Source organism: Amblyomma mixtum, chromosome 3 (genome assembly GCF_055824585.1).
Source record: "Amblyomma mixtum isolate Tamu chromosome 3, ASM5582458v1, whole genome shotgun sequence".
NCBI lineage: Eukaryota > Metazoa > Arthropoda > Arachnida > Ixodida > Ixodidae > Amblyomma > Amblyomma mixtum.
The window spans coordinates 49,714,136-49,736,175 of NC_143014.1; the positions used below are offsets into that span (position 1 = coordinate 49,714,136).

General features: G+C 51.4%; 1 protein-coding gene and 2 pseudogenes across 5 annotated transcripts in view; 2 read left to right on the forward strand and 1 right to left on the reverse strand.

The window, feature by feature from the left end:
* LOC149350153 (uncharacterized) overlaps positions 1-22,040 on the reverse strand; it is a 120,080-nt gene that overhangs the window by 21,498 nt on the left and 76,542 nt on the right. The window lies entirely within an intron of this gene.
* Positions 15,007-20,632, forward strand: LOC149350154 (uncharacterized; annotated as a pseudogene).
* On the forward strand, positions 20,668-22,038 carry LOC149350155 (uncharacterized; annotated as a pseudogene).

Below are 22,040 nucleotides of genomic sequence, written 5' to 3' on the forward strand. Positions count from 1 at the left end.
TTTTTTTGCCATTGCATCCAAAAACCTCTATGGAAGTGACTTCGTGCCTTTCTCTGGGCAGGAGGAGGTTCCGTTCACTACTGTAATGAAAAATGAGCTCAGAATTTGTGAGTCCAGTCGACACAGACTCCAACCCAGATATATCGAACTCGGAGGGGGTCGCGAATATTTCAATATATCGATAATTCAGAATATGAAAAATGGTAAAAGATAAGCTTCTCTCTAACCTAGACGCAATAATACATTGCAGCAACGCTAGTGACGCGCTTCTTGCAGTGACGTGCTGTCTGCCGGCACGTTAGCACCGCACGTTGGTAGACCTAACCAGGTACGCATCGAATCCGCAGCGGACGGTTCTTCGAAACTAACCACTGACTACCATAAGCGAGCAAAGCACGGCAGGCAAGAACCAGCTCTAGGCTTTAGTTAGATTCGCTTCATCGCATGACAGCCATGCAATGTAGAAAATGAGCACAATAAATCGAAGAGCGCCCTCAAGGACAACACACTTTCACCTCATCACGAGATTCCACAGTGCTAGGGTGCCAGCTGGTGGCGAAGTTGTAGTTCGAAATGGAGCGCCACTTTCCTACACTTTTACACGTGATTTTCAGGGGGCTAATCTGTGTGTTCGATGTAACCATTAATTCGAAATATCCGGGATCGACATATCTGGGCTTGTCTGTATATCGAACAAGGAAACCTTTTAACGAGCCTCAGTATGCATGTGAGGACCACCATGCGGTGAGCGCACCTTTACGTCTTACAAACCCCGTCTCGAGGTGGCTTTAGTAGCTATGGCGTTCAGCGGCCGATCGCGCCCAAGGTTGCCTGGTCCAATTCCGGCCACAGCGGCCACATTTCGATGCAGGCGAAATCATAAAAAAAAAAGTAGCCAGTGTGCTGTGCGTTGTCAGCGCACGTTAAATATCTCAGGTGTTCAAAATTAATCAAGAGCCTTCCATTACACCATCTCTTTTTTTTTTTTGAGACACTGCAATAAAAGCGAGTGCGATAGAGGAATGTTTACTCCTTTTATACTTCCTTATAGGGTAATTGATGTTTACAATGTGGAAACAGCTGCATCGAATCATTCTTAGAAAAAAAATTGATTCGCTGGCTATGTGGACTTTTGTCCGGCGGAAAACACACATTTATCGCCGATAATATTGGGTTTAAAAATCATCCCTCCAGTCGATTCAAACTTGTGACGTCCTTATCGAAAAGGACGGGTTGCCATTGTATTGAAGTGAATGGCCGTGCAGCGTAGCCTCTGTGATCCGCGTTCAAGAAATCGGTGCTGTCGCACGCATCTAACTAGCGAAATCGGCCGGTGATGGCGACACCTGTATTTAGTTTTTTTTTTTCGGTCTTTTTTATCTAATAAAAGTTTCCTTTTCGGCAAGGGTGGCCTCTGTGATTCGAACGCAGCACCCTATCGGTACTGGGCAACTTCTATTTGCCCTCAGCCTCTGTTCAGGATAAACGGATAATGAAGTCGTGAATCGATATCTGGATAAATTCAGTTGTTTAAAATAATACCGTCAATAACTGCACGTATTCTTTTGGATGCTCATGCATTCCTGCTAACATTTACGCCAGTTAGTTTAGTGCAATGACTAAATTATGTAATTTAATGATTCTAGTATGACGGCGCTGCTCTTTTCTTTATTTCGCGCGCTTGATCCGGGACATAAATGCGCTTCTATAAGCTTCGCACATGATTCAAAATAGGATTCTTTCACTTAATAAAACTTTATAAGCCTCTTCACCTCGCTTCAAGCTGCGCGCATTTATAGACAAAGGAGGCCGTATACTGTATCTCATCTGCAGTCGCGATTTTGATGGCTGTGGGTGAAGTTCGTCAAAACGCCCACGAACGCTCGTTAACTCCTTGGCAGACGACAAGTGAGCGAACACAATGCCCGCAGCGATGTTGCGCTTGCATTGCCCTGCCGACTTTTGCCGCAACGGAAGAAGAAGCCCGGCCGGCTCGCCACACGCGCCCGCCCCGTCCCCTGGAAACAACAAAGCACTCTCCTCGGGCGCGCCAAATGCGCGCGCAGAGGAATCGCACGCCCCGAGCGCTTCACTTTCACCGGCGGCATGCGTAAGTGCTCCTTGGGGATGCCGATCACGCGCCGGCCGCGCCATGAATGAGCGACGCATCCGAGATCGCTATCGCATCGGCCTTCTCGTCGGAGGATCGCGAGTGTCGAGGTGACCTCCGCTGCCCACGCCCCGTTGCGGGGAACAAAGCTCTGTGGGCGCCGCTGCCGATTGTGGGCCTCGGAATGCGACCGCTGCCTCGTTCGGCATCCTGGCGACACGTGGGCCGCAAAGACAAAACGGCGGCCGCCAAGGCCGCCGCGGACGAAATTAATCGCGGTTCCGCGCGCGCTCCTCATCGCGCGTACCAAATACCGGCGGCATTCCTCCGTGCGCCTTCCGTAGGAGACGGGTGGGAAGTAAACAAGCGCAGTGTTTGCGCGCGCGCGCCCAGCTCAGTGCCTCACTAATTTATTCGCCGCCCGCTACCGCCGATTCACGCATGCATAAGCCTCTGGGCGACGAGCGGATGCTGCCATGGAAACAGCCGCGTCCTCCGCAAGCGCTGCTCACTGGGGTGTAAAACGCTCAACTGGAGCTGCTCTCGTTTGCCTCTTCAGTCATCCAGAGTTATGCAAAGCAGCTGCAGACCCGCGCAGTTCGCAGCTGTCGCCAAGTGTCGCGCGTTCGAAGGCAGCTCCCGCGGTGGCTGCTATCGAGTCCCGACCGCGATGTCCGCGGACGTCGTACCGCCAACACGCACCGCCCGCGAGACTCGGCCGCCGCCGATGCCCGAAGCTGCTGGGCACAACGCGCAGCCTCGCGGCGTGGGCTGGCGGCAGTCGCCCGGATTCGCTCTATCGTTCGCTGCGCCCCGCGTTCACCCCACCCAGCGGCAACAGCAGCAGACCACGAGTGGCGACGAAGGTGCTTTATCGCGACGCGCGATCATGGGCACAACGCCGCCGTTCGCAGGTCTACCTACGAGCGCATACGGACGAGCTATTGGGTCGTCCCGTAGTTCCGCACTCACTGGTGAGTCCAGGTTGTCTTCTTTTGCGGAGGTTGAGAAATGAAATCAACTTTTCAAACTCGGGATCGCTATCCAAGGGGAGATGACTACAGATACAGACCAAAAAGTAGGCGGGCTTCCCGGTGGCCTATCGCCCCCTGAGCATGTAATATGAATCGGCGGCCGAAGTGAACCTGTTGCATCGGTGATCAAAAGAGCAGTAGTGCGACACCCCCAAGAAGTTCGATCCACTCCGTACAAGTGTTCCATACAAAAACCCATAACAGAGTTCTTTTGGTGTAGGAAAGCGGTTCAGTAAGTATGGAGTCAAATCCTGCCTTGCTGCAATATATGAAGCTAATGCCTACAAAAAAAAAAAGGCAATCTTCGATTACGCCTTGCTAGCAGCACGAAGATGTATACGGAGCAGGATGCAGATGGTGCACATGCCAGCAGCAGACGGTAATGGGTCTAGCAAGACTGCTTTCGCTCCGAAGCCTTCTTAAGCGATTTTTTTTTTAACACTATGGTGATGCGGCCCGCTATTCAACCCAATCCAACAACACCATCACCTGACAGAGCTAATGCACCTTTCGCACACATTGCAAATGCAGTGCGAGAATTCCACGAATATATCAGTAGCGCGAAAGGGTGAAAAAAAAAAACGAAAAAAACGCGTCCCTTTTTTCGCCCGCTCCGCAAGGTCTCCCTGGCTGCTTCCGCGGCTTGAGCAGCCTCCGTCACCAGACATATGGCTTCCTTCGCCGCTTTACGAGGCTTCTACGCCCCTCGCTGCTTTCGCTGTTTGACGCTTGGCCGCTCTTTTTGTCTTTCGTCCGCGGAAGCTGCCGTTAGCGACATGGTCGATCCTTTCTATCAGCCACGGCGGCGTTTCAAAACGCAGGGAGAACGGATGAAGGGTGAAAAGACAACAGTAGCGCGCAAGCGAGAAATTTTACATAGGAAAATCATGCTTAACCCTATACTTCGACGAAAAAGTTCGGCTTCATGTTCGGCCTCAGCGTCGCCGCGATCCACGGACGATGTCCGCCTGAATTTTCCGAGGATGGATGCTAAAAGCATTTCATGCTTTAAAAAAGCAAAATTTTCAGACAACGGGAGGTATTTGCTACTCCACCGCACGACGTCGCTAGCTCTTACAGATTCGTAGCTTTAGTTCCACATGCCAGGGAGCGTGACAAGGCGCTAAGAAATGCTTACGCAGTTTCTGCCAGAGCTAGTGACGCGCATTTTAAATCCTATTAGCAATACTTCTCGGCACGGTTTTGTGGCGGTCGTTTTATTCCTGTAAACGAGGCAGAAAAATATACAGACAGGTTGTCGACACGTTTCGTCCAATATTCTTTCTTTTTTTATGACAGCATATGCTCAGGATGTCTTTAAAAAAAATCATGTCTCCCTGGCTGCCAAATAAGTGCCGCCGCGCGCCGTCTGATGTCCAGCGTGGAATTCCATATCCGCTGAGCTACACGAAGGAAACAGCTAGGCCGAAAGCGGCGCCACGGGACAGCGATTCTTAAAAAAAAAAAAAAATTAGCGTTCCCCTAATTTCGAAGACATGATATACCAAGTACCTGCGGGAGTAGCGAAATGGGCACGTTAGCATGGTGCGTAGCTGGGCTAGTTAGTATTCTTCATCCGACATCAGATAGAAGCGCGTCTGTCAGTCGAACAAGAGCAGAACCAAAGAAGTGCAGTGTCGCGTCTGCGGTGCTCGTCTGTGTTGCACCCATTTTTGCTCTTGCATATGATATGGAAGATCATGCGCGTTCCCTTCGCCGCCCCTCTATACTGAATGATAGCCGTGCTAACCACCTTCTGCCCGAATAACTGTGTGAGCATCGAATGAAGCGCAAAAAGAACACAGTAAGCGTGACTGAGAAGCACAAATGCCGCCGCACTCTGGGTACCTGCCTTTTGACCACAACAGAATTGACATACTACACCGAAGTTCTGGATATGCACCCCAGCAGACAGAAGAGGGCGCATTTGTTCGAAGCCGAGGCAGAGAAGGAAATTCCGTCGCCACGTCTCTGCCTTTGGGCAGAAGTCAGTAAACATCGTACGGCCATTTCCTTCGCCAAACCAAGCGGCATGTAAGACATACGCCTCTTGAGTGCACCATCCTTCTTCATCAATGTTTTGCATGAACAGTAATCAGTGATGAAACACAGGGCTTCGGTGGTGACACGCTCCTTCTGCATGACAACGCATACTTATAAAATGTACCTGGTCTCTCTCCGTCGGTCCTGCAAGCGTCCCAGCCATCCACGAGCAGCCTGCGCATGGATCAGGGTTTCGCGGCAGAGTCACCACAGAAAATCGGTTGCAGCCATTCGTGCATTATCGGGTGTGACCGTGTTCGGCAAAACGGATAATGCGCGGTGTCAGTCGCCGAGGGCGTGACGTCGACGAGCGCCGAGCATCGGGGACCTTTGCCCCGCGTCGCGACGAACGCAGGGAACGCGACGAGGAAACGCACAGCGGCCCAAGATTAGGCTGACGGCCTCGAACAGGTTCACGTTGCAAGGGGCGTTCGCTTCAGCCGGAAGTCAGACCTCGTATAGAGTGAAACAAAGTGCACACGCGGTTCGCTGGCTTGTCTCTCAACAGTTGCACGCAAACGTAGGAAATCCAGACTCCCATATGTCGTCTCGGAAGCGTCGTGCCCCTTGTGCAGAAACCGTGCTTCGCTGATGGCGTTAGCGACAATATTTTGGCAGGTATCGTGCCCGCATAGCCAGTGAATCCGATAGAGCGACTCATATACACGGTATGTGGATCTTCCCAGGGAATGTTGCGAAGAAGGATTGATTACCGATTAATTAGTCCCATGCATCCATACACATTACTGTCATTCTCCCATGCCTTCGAGCAGTGACTTTAAAAAGTGAGTCATTTTGCCGTCCAAATAGCGACCACTAAAGTGACAGCAAATACGCAGGCAGCAAACGTGTTGAGGTAAGAGCCGTATACCCACGTCGGGGAGGGAAAAAGCATATGAAAACACCGCACGATGCGAGTTTCATCGTTTAACTCCTCAGTCAACGTCGTTAAAGCCCGATGAGCTTCAACGACGAAGTGTAGCAGGTTTCACGTCAAACATAACCTCGCAGAGTGTCGCAACAGTCTCCCCCAGGCAGGCGCGCTCTGTCACCCACTGTCCCAAGGTCCCGCTTGGTCCTGCAGTCCTCGCACAGGTTCACCCGACGATCGAATGGAACCCAAGCACCACACATGTAAAATCAGCGCGTTAACGACTGAACCATAGTCCTATCAGCGTCAGATTTCGCTCGGATGCGCTACTGGTTCTGGCATACCCCGCAATGGAGGTCGAAAATGGAAAACAATCCTTGGCTGCCGTTAACACGCTATCCATAACCACAAAGCGTACCCAACTACCATGGCGGGTATATCTGCCACTCATCGTGTTTATCACGGTTGATTAGTTTGTAGCCATATCATGCGTAGTTGTACTGCCGGCTACGGGGCGGGCTAAACTTTTTTTTTTGTCGGACGTCGGGCGCTGCAATTTTTTACGCTGATGAGCCGCAACAGGAGGAAGTATACGCTGGTGGCATTTCTTCGCATTTCGCTCACGGCATCGCACCTCGCGCGAGCAGAAATTCGCAGGCATATAGCTCGTCAGCACAGCTTGCCGTGCGGGCAGCTACTTGTTTGCGACATCCAGTCCGGGGCAGTGCCCGCACGTCTCTGGCTATACGGGTGTGACTGATTGATAAGCCGGCTATATATACAAATCAACTTCCTTCTCGGACGCCTGAGAGCTCAGTGCGGCAGAACGTTAACATAAAGCTGCACGACATCCCTTGACCTCGCGTTTTCTGTGCGCGAAGCTGCCATCCTCGCGGCAAAAGCCGGCAAACGCGCGTGCCTTGGCGGGGGTCGGTACTTCATGATTCTGCAGCACTGCTTTGCACCTCGTGCAAAATGCCGCCGCCATGGGAAATACACGGCGGATACTTATGGTGCACGGCTAGGAATTATGGCCAGATGTTCATTTGTCAGACGCGCCAATTCGGTATGAAATCGTCAAGCCTGCAATCAACCTCTCGTGTGCCGTGCGCGCCTCGCCTGCCTTCCACTCGCCGACTGCCTCCTGGATAACGGCCTTTTTTATTATACAACGGGTGCAGGCAAAACTATCTCGGGAAAGATTTGGATACAGCAATGGGAGTTACGCAGGATATCCTCGGCATAACGTAGTCAATGAAATAGCGAAATAATTCAGCATGAGCGGCCCTCGAGCAAAGGCGAGAGCGCATTGAAACAGTAACAGAATCAACGACCCGCTTAAGACTCGCAATAGTGCGGTAAGTGAAGGAAAAGGCGCCTTCTCTATAACGAGGGTGTACGCTGTCCTTGCAAACATGCTGTACATTCCATTCTTAACATTATGCAACTTGGGGCTTTATCTGGTATGTCGCTTAGGTACCATCCCCGTGCGAAGCGATTTTCCTGTCCAGCACCACTAACCTTCACTGAGAACGTAAGAGGTTTCTCAGGGCCAAGTGTGAACGATCTCGGATATGCCTCTATACTCCAAGAGAAATCATGGCACTGGAAAGCGTTCCAAACGATCTTGCGCGTAGCCTTCAGATGTAACTACCACTGAGCGGCGTGTTTAGAAGCGAGCAGGTCTTTATTCTGCAGCGAGAACAAAGCGCGTAGCTTCACGATTTTCCTGCAGCCTCACCCTGTATAAAGTGATTTGCGTTCAACAGTTCCGAAACCGCTGAAGAAGAATTATTCTTCCTACGGAGTTCGTCACTCAGTAAACACATCGACACACGCGTGCTCTCGCTTGGCAATTTACTTGGAGCGGAACGAATGGGCGGCACTCCAACGTTACCTGATAACGTTGGGGCGACTTACTTGACGCGAGATGCGCCGAAGCAACACTTTCAATATTGCTGCTGGATGGCAAACCACCGGGTTTCTGCGCAATGAAATTCCCTGATTGGTAGAGAGGGTCGTGACGCCATCAGCACCGCCAAATTCGAAGATCTGTGGACTAGAATGCTCGAATACCTTCCACTGGATTATCATAGGGATTATATAAACCCGGCCCACTCTTCTACGGTAATCCAGCCCCTGATCCCCGCTCACCTACTAATTCACCTTAAATCACCCACAAATCCACCCTACTTCATTTTCTAGGGTGGGCCTACTTCCAAAATTTAAGGAGTGCTTCGGAATTTTTCGGGGTGGGCCAACTTCCAAATGCTACGGCATTTTCCAATTCAAGAATGTGGTCAAGAAGGCCCCCAGTTTTTTTTTCTTTTTTTTAAGAGCACTTTGCGCATCTATGCGAATTCTACATGACAACTTCCAGATAAAAAAAATTACCGGCAAGGTTGGCGCTCATTGTGCTGGCGACATTCCGGGTTGGCTGCACGTTTTTTTCTATTTTCAGTCATTCCACTGTTCCACTTCGCCGTCTTATGCCTTTTTTTTTCCCGCAAAAATACTTCCATGGCATTCACCACCGTAGCATGGCCAACCCCCACGTGTGGGCGGGATTCCTGGCGGATGTAGGCTGCAGTCCTGTTAAGTAATCATGTAATCGTGCAATGCGAAGAGTGGCGGACGGTTAGAACATCTTGTGCCTATACTCGACGCATAACGCGTACGGGCTTCACAAAAAAAAAAAAAAAGTTTCGTCAGTGCAGCTGAGCGCCCTGTACTGAACAAACTATAGTCGCTAAGCCGTTTCCACGCAACGTAGTGGTGGGCCATCGCCCAAAGCAAATAGAAAAACACAGTCTTCAGGTCTGACACAGTAGTTTCTTCCTACAAGGCGCCCATTGCAAGACTCGGCGAAAATTCTCGGACCAGGTCAAACACCCACAGGCAGTGCCGTCCCGGGCATGCATGCCATCCCACCATCCCGCGGCTGGCGCGGGGAAGACAGTCGAGCCAGGCGGAGAGAGCTGTTGGGGGAAGCAGCAGAAAAAAAAAAGGTCGCGCCTTATCAGCCCGAACTGGTTCGGCGAATGTGGACGGAAGGGGGGGGGGGTACCACGCAGGCGCCGTCCCTGGACACAGCGCGAACCGGGAGCGTCCTTTGTGGTCGCATAATGGCGGGCACTTTCGGGTTCCTCCAAGGTCCAATTAGGGGCCTGCAAACTCCTGCGCCTTTCACCAGGCGACGGGAATGACCTCGCACTCTTCGACAGTCGAACCCCCATTCGGGAGGGCAGAAACTTGTTGAGAGGCCGTCTCAGCGCTCAGGCAGAGACCCTAGCTGTTGCCTCGGGCTTCGCAGAGGGGGAAGATGCGCCCTCCTGACAAAGTGGGACCGCTAACCGCATACGTCAGGGGCCCCGGTCGCTTGACCCGCGAGGCCTTCTTTCCCAGAAAGTAGAAGACAATGCGAGTGCCCTGTTAGGGCCTTCGCGGCGAGGCGCAGGACAGAACTCCTTTTCGGCGCCACCAAAAGGGTCGTTTCGAGTAGGCTACCACCCGCCGGGCACCTGTTTCCGCCAATGTTGTTCACAATGAATACCACCATCCCTTGGAAAGTTTCCCTCGTTAGTCCGGAGCCAAGTCCTGCAAAGAGGAGGCTGGTACGTTTCGGCAGAAGGCAACGTCCTCGGCAAAGCGCCCTTTCAGCTTTTCGCCTCGGGCACAGCGGCCTTTTTGAGTTCTGCACTCCTGAAGCCTCGACAATAGCAGAAAAGGAACCGGTCCCAAACAAAGTTTGCTCATCAACAACACACGCAGCTCCCCGTACTCATCACAGACCCTTCAACAGGGTGTTTCATGGAACATAAGCCAAGGCTTTGAAAAAAGTGGTGCGCCAAAGCCACCTGTTTGCCGCCCTGCGGCACAACTCGGAGCATATTTTAAATTGTTATTTTAAATAAGGTTATTAGCTAAAGTAAAATTTGTAATTTAGTTTTAAGGCCCAACGTCTACCATTAAGTTGTGGAGGTGTTCGGAAACACCCTAACAGTTTTTGTGGCAACGTCCATACATCCGTAATGTTTTTTTTCCGGCGCTTAAAAAACAACGCGAAATACCAAGAAAAAAAAACACGTGACTATGAACATCCTGACCGTGCCAAAGGCCGCCGCTCGCTTCGACAGCCTGCGCAAAGAGAGAAAGAAAAAAAAATCAAAAGAAGCCTACCTTATCTACGTGACTTCACCGCTTCCATTTCCTTTTTTGTTCTGCCAGTGCGATGACCAAATAAGAGCGTTGTCTCAACTAGCTGTCGGTGGCCTGCCTATCGCCTAACGGAGACGGCGGTGCGCACGCTTTGCATGCTCCGTACGAGTGTGCTGATGCATTTCGGCCCGATGCTGAAATCGACATCGGCCTCTCACTTCGACACGGTAGGAGCGTGTCCTTCGTTCGTTCAAAACGCAGCCGGAGGCGGTAGAATAAGGTAGCGTAAAGACACGGTCCCCCCCCCCTCTTCCTCCTTTCTTTTATCTCGTATTGCACGGGCTTTTTCAAATGCCGGTAAAAGGAGCTCCGGAGGAGGTACATTGCTAAAGTAACTGCATCGGCTGTTTCTGAAACACTACGAAAAAAAAGGGAATGAGTAGCAGCACGGAGGTATCACCATGCGCCGCTTTCGCTGCGCCGTGTGCGTGAACGTTGGCTGCGGGGCCGCAGTGAAAGGGTAACCACTGCAGTACATGGTGACGTAGCCTCGCAGGCCTCGTCGTGTGACTCGTTCAAGTCGACGAAGAGCTGCTCCTGGATGCGCGATGACCTTAACGGCTGTAGTGCTGCGCGACAGTCAGCGAAGACAACCTACGCTGCAGAGGACTGTTGAAGAATGTAAGTACAAGCTGTTCGCAGAGCAGCCAGCTCGGTAGCAGTAGTCGAAGTGCGGCGACTGAGTGTCGCCGATGTTGTGGTCCGCGTTGGTGGTATCCAGACGCCAACTGCTGAGGCTGGCGTGACAGAACCATCGCGAAAAGCTTTCATGTTTCGGATCAAAAAAAAATTTACAATACGGATTTATGGGACACGGAAACACCATGGAGATGGCAGGTTGCATTAAAAAAAAACAGCTTATCAAGCAGCACTTCACATCTGCGCAAGACCCGCCCGCCTTATACCATCATCAACGTCATCAGCCTGACTACGTGCACTGCAGGGCAAAGGCCTCTCCCATGTCTCTCCACATAACCCTGTCCTTTGCCAGCTGCGGCCACCGTATCCCCGCAAATTTCTTAATCTCATCCGCCCACCTAACTTTCTGCCGCCCCCTGCTACGCTTCCCTTCTCTTGGAATCCACTCCGTCACCCTTAAGGACCAGCAGTTATCCTGCCTTCGCATTACATGCCCTGTCCAAGCCCGTTTCTTCCTCTTGATTTCGACTAGGATATCATTAACCCGCGTTTGTTCCCTCTCCCACTCTCAAGACCATAGCGGCCATTTTAAACGCGTATGAGGCTCGGAGCAGGCCGTCGTTAGTGTAAATAGCGCTGGATACAACAGAAAGTTTTGGCATAGCGGAAGCGTACTGGTGTAGACGTAACCAGACGTAACCTGGCCCCGCCCCAGCCACTTTACGTACATTTTCGCTAAGCCAGATCCCGCTTTATAGCATACCAGAGGCGTACTAGAGGAGACGCATACCGGTTTACCGGACGCCGGCTGCGCACGCGCAGTGGCCCCGGCTGGTCACACCCATGTCACTGCACGGCGGCAGTTATCCGGTAAACCGGTGTACGCCTCCGGTATACATCTCCAGTTTGCGTCTCCGGTACGCTAAAAACGTCGAATGACGCCAATAAGGACTTTTAGAATAGAGTGACGCTATCGGTTAGGGGGATAGGGGAACGGCGGCCGGAGGGGGGCGGGGGCAGTTCGCAGGCGCAGAACAATAACGCCCCTCCCACCTCCCACCACCACCATCCGGTTATTATTCTGCGCCTGCGCACTGGCCCCCTGCTGTTCCCCTGTGCTCCTCACCGATAGCGTCAACCTATTCTAAAGGCCTCTAATAAGACGTCTGTTCAGTGCCCACCTTTCGACCTTTTGCTTCTAATGTGCACTTTTGGATCTTATCCCTTAAACAAGCCGCGTCATGTAAACTTGGAGGACGGTTTCGCACAGATAGTTCTCTGCAGGAGGCTATCTCTCCATCGACCAATGAGCTGATACGCAGTACCGCGGTGGGAAATAGGCAGTTGCGTTTAATTTATTTTGATTATTATTTATTATTATTATTATTATTAGTTGGAAGTTTAATGATGCAAGGGCAACTAAGACCAAAGAGCGCCAGAACAATTATTTAACTCGTGTGTTGTACTAGGTAAAATGGTATGGACTCATGATACGCTGTGCATTAAAAACGAGACTACAAATCCAGTGCGGATAGCTAGAATCAATAAATGGAATCTAAATATGACGTGAATGCGGTGTTGTGAGGTCGGTGAAAAATATAAAATATAACATTTAAATGGAAGCTAGTAGCTGGGCTTGGCCACGAGCAAGAGGGCGAGGTGTTCCCTCCCACCGCACTTCTAGTGAGTGTCCGGGCGCCTTTTTCAACAAGCTGCCCTGACCAAAAAACAACTTAGTACACCTAATTTCACTGCCACCTGTCATGGTAGGCAGGTTGCCCACAAGCCGGTGGGCCACCTGCTTTTTGAACGGGACCTCTAACGGGAGCGCTAAGGGGTTTAAGGTCACCAGTAAACCAAAAAACGTGCGCTGCCTTCAGCTTGGTGCAGCAAAACGTATACGTTCTCTAGAATATGCGTTTACGGCCAGAAGTCGAGTTTCGCCCAATTTTTAAGAAATCTGTTCAGCGAGCAAGAATTGGCTAAAATCTGGGTCTAGCCGAAAACGAAGGGCCCCAAATGGATGCTAGGGTACCTTCGTAGACTATACACCGAAATGGTCTCATCTCCTGCCTTCTTGAAACCGCTTCCACGCGGAGCTCACGCAGAAGTTGATAGTCGTCCAAGCCGTGAATGCCCGAAACTCAGGAAAATGGGTTTATGAACGCGTTCGCTGCGCCGCGCGCGAATCGGACAGAAAATGTCCTCGCCGCACATCTCGCAGCGTCCACCTCGGCAGATGGGGGGCAAAAAGAAAGCGGCGACCGCAGAGCGGCAGCGGCGTTGGCCGCGATGGGCCGCGACAGAGAAGAAAGCGTTTTTCCCGGAGAGAAAGGCCCGCGCTGGGAACCAGGTCGCGCGCCAAGCGGCCGAAAGTGAAACACTAGTCGGCTACGCAAAAGGGCGTATCGCGTCTGCTTTTGATACGCACCCCTTTTGAAAAGGGCCGCGCGGGTCGAAAGCGCGGGGGTCACTGCGAGAGCAGGAACGGCAGGGCGGCCGCTTCCACGCAGCCGTCTCGCGTGCCGGCCGAAAGGCGGGCCGCCGAGTGCGCGGACGCGATATGTCGCCGCCCTCCGATGCCGAAGGCCGCAGACGTATCCGCCGCCTATCGCAATGAGGCGGCGAGAACGACGCGGTACACAAGGCGGCGGAGGCCCGTTCGTCACCGACAGCGCGGCGACGCTCGGGAGCAGCCGGCGAGCACTCCATCCATTCCGGAGTGACCGCGGGGCGCGCGTCGTCGGCTCCGATGCGGCGCTCCAAATTGCCGAGGCAGGGCCGGCCTCGCCAACGAGGTGTCGGTGGAGACCGCGCGCGTCCGATTAGGCCGTCCCTCGCGGTTCTTATCGGCGCGGAGAAATTAATGGCCCGCCCCGGGGTGGCACGCGTGCCGCCGCGGAGGGCTGGGGGGAGGAGGAGACGAGAAAAACGGCCCGCTGCCACTTGCGGGTCGTTCGGGGTGACGGGCGCTCGCCAGCCCCCCAAGCGCTGGCGCATGTGCGGGCCCTCAGGTTTGCGCCTCATTGTTCGGCACGCGAGCGCTGTCATTCTTGCTTAACGCGCATGCGGCCGATTAAAACGAGAAAGAAATCTTAGGTACCTGCCATCCCCACGCATCTTCCCTAGACTGTTCCAGAGACGCAAACAGTAGCTGGTGGCGCAGCGTCTGTCTGCGATTCTTCGCGTTGTGATGAACCGTAGACAGAGCACAGTTTTTCTTCGGACTAAGTGCTGACAGTTGGACCCGTGGCAACCGTAGCGCGTGCCAAAAGTAAGTGCTGGACGAGCTGAAGCTACGTGCTTCTATAGACCTCTATAGACAAGTGAGGGAGCGCAGCCAATTGCACGACCCCTTGTGCCAGACGACTTTCTAAACGGTGCGGAAGCGCGTTGGCAGCCGCAATTCCAGGACGGGCAATTTTATTCACATGTCCTGCCGACTGGCAAAATATAATAAGAAAATAAGAAACCTACTGACTTCCCTCGCTCACTGGGCATCGAACTGTAAAGACATATTGAACAATAAGTCTAAATATGAACGCGCCAGGTCGACGTTCACCAAGGCGCTTGAGTGAGCCAGTTACGACGAATGCTGCTCCTGATCGGCTACAAGTATGAAAATGGCGCCAGGTGCATTTCTAGCGAGCATGTGCTTGCTTATTCTGCCGACGCTTGTCTGATTACTTTCACGGCTACCCGGTATCGGTCATCATATTCTGAAGGTTGTATATGCGTGCATACTCACACACACGGGCTTCGTATGTAGCGTCCGCGGTCGCGCGTTATGCTGTTGAGTGTGTTGTGCGCGCTGAAGAATCCTCGTATGCCAAGCAGTTTCGCTGTGCGCAGCACTGAACGCGCGAACTCGCTTGAGCGCATCCATTGACCCCCCTTATTGTTTCTTCTGTTCACACGCGATACAACGCGGCGATGTCGATGGTCGCGCGGAGAAATTGATTCACGCGCTGCACGTGCCGTCCGCGGCCCGCAGTGCACGTAAGGTAATGGGATATGGAAATGGACGGAACGTGTCGGCGAGGCCCGACGCGAGCAGGAAGGAGCAGCGCCCTTCGCTTTCACTGTGACCTATGGCGGCCACGCTGGAACGCGACCGCAGAGAGCCAAAGTAGGCCGCTCTTTTAATGATTGGACCTAGATTTTTTAGCCGCTCGCCATCAGTCGCCGCATGCACCTTGGCGAATCGGGAATACGGAGGCGGGCACAAAGCGGCGAGGAGAAGCGCCCCCTGTGTGCTCGGGGGTCGCCCGGTAGACACGACCTCGATCCCGCGGGACAACGCTCGCGCGGGAATAGCTGCGCAGACGCGCACTTTCCACCGTCGTCGGCTCACCTCGCTTCTGGGCAAGTTTCGCCCTAAGCCGCAATGCAAAGAGTTGAGCCGACAACGCCAGCGTGAAGTGCTCGCGACTGCAGCGGGGCTCATAAAAAAAGGTTCGCGGGGCCGCACTGGTCTCCGGAAGCGGCACTTGGCTCCCCTCGCCGCTCCGATAGGCGATTTCGGTGCGCATCAGGCATGCCTTGGTGCATGTGGTGCGCTCGGGTGCGTTGCCTGATCAGCGGCAGCTTAAAGGCAATTCATAATTCATGAATGACCCTTGAGCAACCTTCATACTTTGCGCAGAAGTTGCGCAAGCGGTTGGTAACTGCGCAGTCACATGCGCCATTCGCCGCGAGTGCGCATTCTCATGAGCAGTTGCACGTAGCGGTCGCCGCGCGGCATTCTTTATTTTCGTAATCATCTCCGTTTATAATATATGTAATATTTTATAATCATCTCGTCGGCCCGAGTTGTTCGCTCAACAGACAGCAGTTCAACAGCGTGGATTTCACAACGTTTGCCTCACCGCTCGCACGCTCCGGCGGCCTCGACGGCGCGACGAGGAGCGTCCGTCATCTCAACATTTCAGCGGGCAGAAATTTGCGGCCGACAGGGGAGACCGCGCACACAGTCGCGCTCTGCAGAGGACAAGGAAACCGCGGCGCATAAAAACGCGCAAGTACTGATGCCAACAAGTTGGCAAGAAAATCCTTTTTATTTTTTGGGCCGAGTTGCGATCCCGAATTGGGCTTCCCAAACGACGAAACACGGCCGGCCCAAGTGTGACGGCCGTAACCGGGACGACTGCCCGTTGTCGGACCAAACAAGGAAAGCGCGCACGCAGGGCAGGAATCGGGCATTCCGCGGCGCGCGTTTACCCCGAAGACGCTCTGCGACGACTGGCCAGAATGCGGCGATCCTTTTCGCAACGCCGCCTCACGCCAACACCGAATGCGAGAGCTGTCGAGCTCCGATGTTGAAGGTCGACTGGGCCCGTCCTAGCTCGAACGAGATGCGAGCAAGCAGGCAATAGCTTCACTTCACGCCACCGTGGTCAGCTGCCGAGCAAGAGCCAAGGGACGAAACAATGAAGAGATACACACAGAGCGCTCCATCATTTCGTCCCTTGTTTTCTGGGTTGTCGCTCAGCATCTGCTCAAAATCGACGAGCCCGAGTGTCCGACTCGGCATTTGGCAGAGCAAATCCAAATTTCCCACCGACTGTCACGTACTACGTCAGGCATCCTGGTTTTGTTCTGTCGTTACAAACTACCTGCACGATTGCTCGCAACGCGAAAATCTTCATTCCTTGATGACTGATACAGGCAGCCTGAATCTTACGACTACGAGGTCTTGCCACCACATTCACCTCCGCTGCGCGCCTGCCTGCGCCGCTGTTTGGTTGGTTTGTCCGAGCCCCAGTGGCTTGAGGCCAGGCTGTTAAGTGGCGAACGAGACTCGCACGAGTCGAGGCTCTAAAAAGTCGGCCTTCGAGCCCGGCAGAACCCAGTTCGCTCAGGACTCGACTCACTCTCATTGGCACAACATTTCCAAGGTGACTCGGGCATCCAGCACAGCAGCCTTCCGAGAAACCCCGAGCGCACATCACCGCACTGAGCACAACGTGGTTCGGAACGATCGCCTGCGCGTGCGAAAATCCCGACGCCTCTTCAATGGCGGCCGCCAGTTTAGAGGTTGAACGGTCCACGGAGCGAGTGGAGGGCCCGCTTCGGCTCATAAGCATATCAAGCTGTTCTCACTTGAGTGTGACGCTCCTGGCGGCGGCAGACCACCGGCGGCGCGTCCCGACATTACACGCCGGCCGTTCGACCGCGAACGCGTATACGCAATTCGTATTGCGGGTCGGCAGAGCCCCACAAATTATCGCCGCTCGTGAGCATTGCGCAACACGCGCTGGCCCAGCCGAGCAGGCCACCCGTCTCTCACGGCGGCAAAGAACAAATTACAAGGCGAAGCTATCGTGAGCGGCCGAGCTAACGGAGAGAGATGCTCGGTGAGAAGCGCTATGCGCGCGCCGCCTTCGGTAACGTCCGCGAATCTTCATGCGCGATGTCGGACGGGGCCGTTTCGGCCGCACCGAAAGCATAACGCGAGGGAATGTAATTTCCGCCTGAGAACGTGGCGGAAATACTTAGCCTCGCCGCTACACGCCAATGTGAAAATGCGAAGACCTGTTGCTCAGCTTATCCTCGTCAGACTACGCGTGCATTATAAGAACGCGTTCTTGAACCAAGTGCCACTGGATTTAGAAGCAACATAATACCCGCTGTTCTCCCACCAATCTACCCACTTAATCGGAATACTACCCTCACAACACCGGTAATTTTAATAACAACTGTGTCTTCAGCATGGTGACATCTGGCGATTGCTTGTGTACAAGCAATCTTGGGGATGACTGGGAGCCCTTCGTACAGCTCTGTATAATACGGCGTCAATTGTAACGGTATTTCTGATAACGCTTCCTCGAACCCTGTTGCGCGCTGTTGTATTCATTATTCGGGCCTTCAGAGACTATTGAGAGATAAAATACCTTTGCATAACAACGCAGCGCCACTTGCTCTAGCTGCTAGATGGCACATGTGGTGCAAGCAATGTTTGCGGGACGTTCTGGTGCCATGGAGTCGTGCATGCGTTGGCCTTTGTCGGTCTCTGTATGTACACGGACACGTACAGTTCTGAGTCTGAATCCTCACAGAAAACTCCTGCAATGGTGCTTTCCGAATGATGCTGATCTGTTCGAACACCCTTTTAAGAACGTGTATAGCGTAAAGCGCCCAGTGTATTGGTGTTTTGCTGTCGATAAATGCCTTTCTTGAGGGGTGTAAAGGTGTGAGTTATACGCCATTAGCCAAGAGTTTGAAACTGTTTGCAGTGCATGTAGTACCGCTTTCAACGAGTAGCAGGAATATGGGAGCACTAAGAAAGCCTTCAAGGCTGGTTGCTCTCAAGTTGATCACTCTTCATCATGCCATTATTTGTTATTTTCACTTGAACGTGCTTTCTGCCCGGTATGTACTATCCGCAACAAATAAAACGCGAACAAGACAACTGAGCCACGAACAGCAAAACAAAAAATTCTTAGCCAGGGGAAGCTCGGGTAATCTCACTCCGAAGGCACGAAGGGTGTACTTGAGAAGTGTTAACCAGCCTGGCTTGCATTCCCTCTCCTCGAGCTTACACACTGGTGCTTATTATTACTGTATGGACACTTCAGTTCTCTTTTTCGCGTTTCATTCGTTGCTGATGGTACTGAATTAAATGTTCGTCATGAGACGCTGATATGTTTCTGAAGGCGTACAGAGAGCATGGAGAAACGTCTTCGATAAAAAGCTGTTGGACCTGTGGCTGCAAAATGTTGTGTGTACAGTTATGTGCGCACCCAGACTGCAAAATGTATTTAGAAGAGGTCATATTTTTCGCTGCATTGTTTCGGACTGCTGGCGTTTCGTCAAAAGATAACAGGAAAACATAAAGGGCGAAAAGCGGAAAGAGGCAAGTTGAACGCGATAATTAGCTCGATAAAGAAGTACAGTAAATTACACGAGCTGGTCCGCGCACTCAAGGAACTAGTCAAATAGGACTGCAGATGCGCATAGCAGCCTTTCGTGCAGCATAACCCGTTGCGTTAAGCGGTTGTAGGTCGACAAACTTGAAAAACTGTACAAACCGCATCAAGCAAGTGCATTTCACGAAAATAATTTTCACAGTGAACGCCAATTCATGAGCTCTAGTCGCCGACATGCAAGCTTACGTCACTTACTATGGCAGTTAAAGCGTCGAGAGCTGGGGCGGATTTATTAGGCGGGGGTTCGCCCCTCATTCAGGCGAGAAATTTTACGCAGCAATACTGCGTTGACCCAGGCCTCGATTCCTCCTCAGACGCGTGACGCCACCGCACTACGACGACGGGAGCAGCCACCTCTCTACTAACTCTACTGCACCACTCTACTACAGGAGGTGCGGCAGCACCTCCTGGCGGCCGCTGCCGCCGTTCTCCTCCCGCCATGGAGTTTTTTTTCCTCCATGCCTCCCGCGCTGTTTCAAACCGTTCAAGGGCGGAGTACTCCGAGGCGTATTTGCGTATAAAAAAATTGAAGATAATGAATTTGGCCGTGTTAGAAGACATGAAAAATATTAAATATTTCGTTCAATGCAAAAATCTTCGTTCGCATTTCTAGAAACTGTCCAATCTTTTAAAGCTTACTTTATGAAGTTTTTTTGGTAAATTCTTGAAAGCAATCATTTGAAAGGAGACATCACGATTGAAAGGAGACATCGGAAGAAGCAAAGAACAAGATTGACACTTTCCAAGTTCTACTGGAGTGCCTTCCTCAAATGAAGCTTTCTGATTTTTGGAATGTTATTTCTCGACCTGCCTGCGTCCTTTTTCTCAATCTTGCTGTTGATGACGTCCCTCGTGTTTTGTCGTCATTCACGGTCTTAGAGGGCCTCACGGTGAAAGTTCATTACCGAAATGTGCAGCTGACTACGATTGATGGCATAGATACTATCCCTCACAAAGTACATGATATCCGTTGCTTGACAGGTCTGCTGGATGCTGTAGAGTCGTTTCACGGAAAATTGTTGTCTAAGCACGAAGAAAAAATTGATGGTTTCCCTGCTTGAAGATGCCTCTAATTGTGAACTGGCAGATGTTGAACAACTCAATGCAGTTAGTTTTTTGAAAGAGCAAGTTTCTCTTCTTCTTGTCAAGCATAGCAGGTCATCATGGTATTCTGCAGAGTTGCTGGTATTCTCAAGCATTTTATTTACAGTTTCTCTGCATGCTTATAGGTTCCTTCGTAGTTCCGGAAACCTTAGACTACCCCATCAATCTACAATACGTCGTATATGTAACTCCTACAACGTAAGCCCGGCAGCTGAGCAGCAAGGCACTTCTTTCCTATCTTATGCAAAGAAGCTTGTCGCAGCAATGAAGGAGCATGAAAAAATTGTTGTACTCATGATGGACGAAATTCACCTGCAGCCTTATTTTGATTATAAGGGAGGAGCAATTGTTGGTGCAGCTACCAATAGCCCTAATGCAGCAAAAACAGCCCATGTTTTTATGATGCAAAGCTTGCTTTCGCATCAGAAGAATGTTGTGCACATACTGCCAGTAGAGCGCATCAACGCGCAGCAGCTTCACACTATTCTGCATAGCATCATTACTCAGCTAGAGCATGTTGGGTTGTTTATAATCGCAGTCATAACTGACAATAACTCAATCAACCAGAAAACAATATCACTTTTTGGGCCCCCTGCAAACTTCAGAGTGTGTATCCACACCCTGCAGACTCTAAACGTCCTCTTTTTTCTGATTGATCTTATACACTAAATAAAATGCGTCAGGAATAACTGGATTAATCAGCAAAATGCTGGAACATGCATGTTCTTTCCTAGCCCCACAGGACCTAGCATAAACCCACCTATACTTACAGCTTCATTTAAAACACTTCAAGAACTTCACTCGAAAGAACAGGGTCAGCTGATTAAATCAGCACCAACGCTTTCATCTAAATCTCTGAACCCATCGAATAAGGAGTGACAGGTCAAGCTTGCGCTAAGGATTTTCAGCCCGTCTACGGCAGCAGCTCTGCGAGCATGTGGGCCCAGACTTGATCTCGATCATGTGTCTGGTACTGCACAGTTCCTTGAAACAATAACAAAGTGGTGGAACATTGTAAATGTAAAGACATGCAACAAGGGCACTCGACTTCGTGATGAGCTGCAGTCACCGATCACATCAGCGTCAAGTCCACAGGTGCAGTTTCTGTTAAGTATAGTGGAGTGGCTAGATCTGTGGCAGTCTCTCAAATTTGACGCAGGCATACTTACAAGAGAGACTCATAGTGCACTCCGACTCACGACAGACACCTTAGTAAAGGTAACTAGGTATTGCCTAGATGAAATCAACTTTAAGTATGTACTTTTAGGAAAGCTTCAGACTGATTGTTTGGAAGAGAGGTTCGGCAAATACTGCCAACTCTCCGGTGCGCAATACCACATTTCCATAAGACAAGTCTATGAGTCAGAGCGAAAGCTTCGTCTGCAGAACATCCTAGAGTTCCCGGAGTTTGAGGCTGCAACAGATGCGGTAGCAGTAAACGATGCAGTACTTGAAGTGTTTGACATTGAGGTAACGGACAACGATTATGCGAAGAAGGCGCCAAATCTCCCAGCAACCACTTACGTTGCTGGCTATTGTGCCACAGCTTGCCATAGTAAATGCTGTTCTTACTGCTGAGATAGTTCTTGACAAACTGAGAAGTGAACAGCATGCGACACAATTTCATGCACTACCAAATCAAAAAGAGGCTCTCTTGGCACTCACACATGATGTGATAAACGACGGCATTGACTTTGATGTGTGTGAGAATGGGCACACTCCACAGTTGGTAATGGACTATGTCCTAAGTGCAGCAGCAAACACGCTTCTAAATAACCTTTGCGAAAGAAAAAATGATCAACTTATAGTTGAAAAGGCAGCAAAAAGAGAGAAAATTGAAGACTTTGAAGAACTGACTACTCTGTGTGCTTGTGACTGTTTTTGTTAGTTTTTTTTTAAATTTGAAACCAGTTTTTGCGTTGTATCAATATATATTCTGCATCTTTTCTTGTGTTTGCTTTCTGTTTACAGCTTTTCTGCTGTTGGCTTCACTTACTGCATTTTATGATTCACTGCTGTAACAGTTTCCTTACCTCCTACTGCTACTGATCGTGTTTCTCACCTGAAGATAAAATACGACTTGTGAAAGTCCT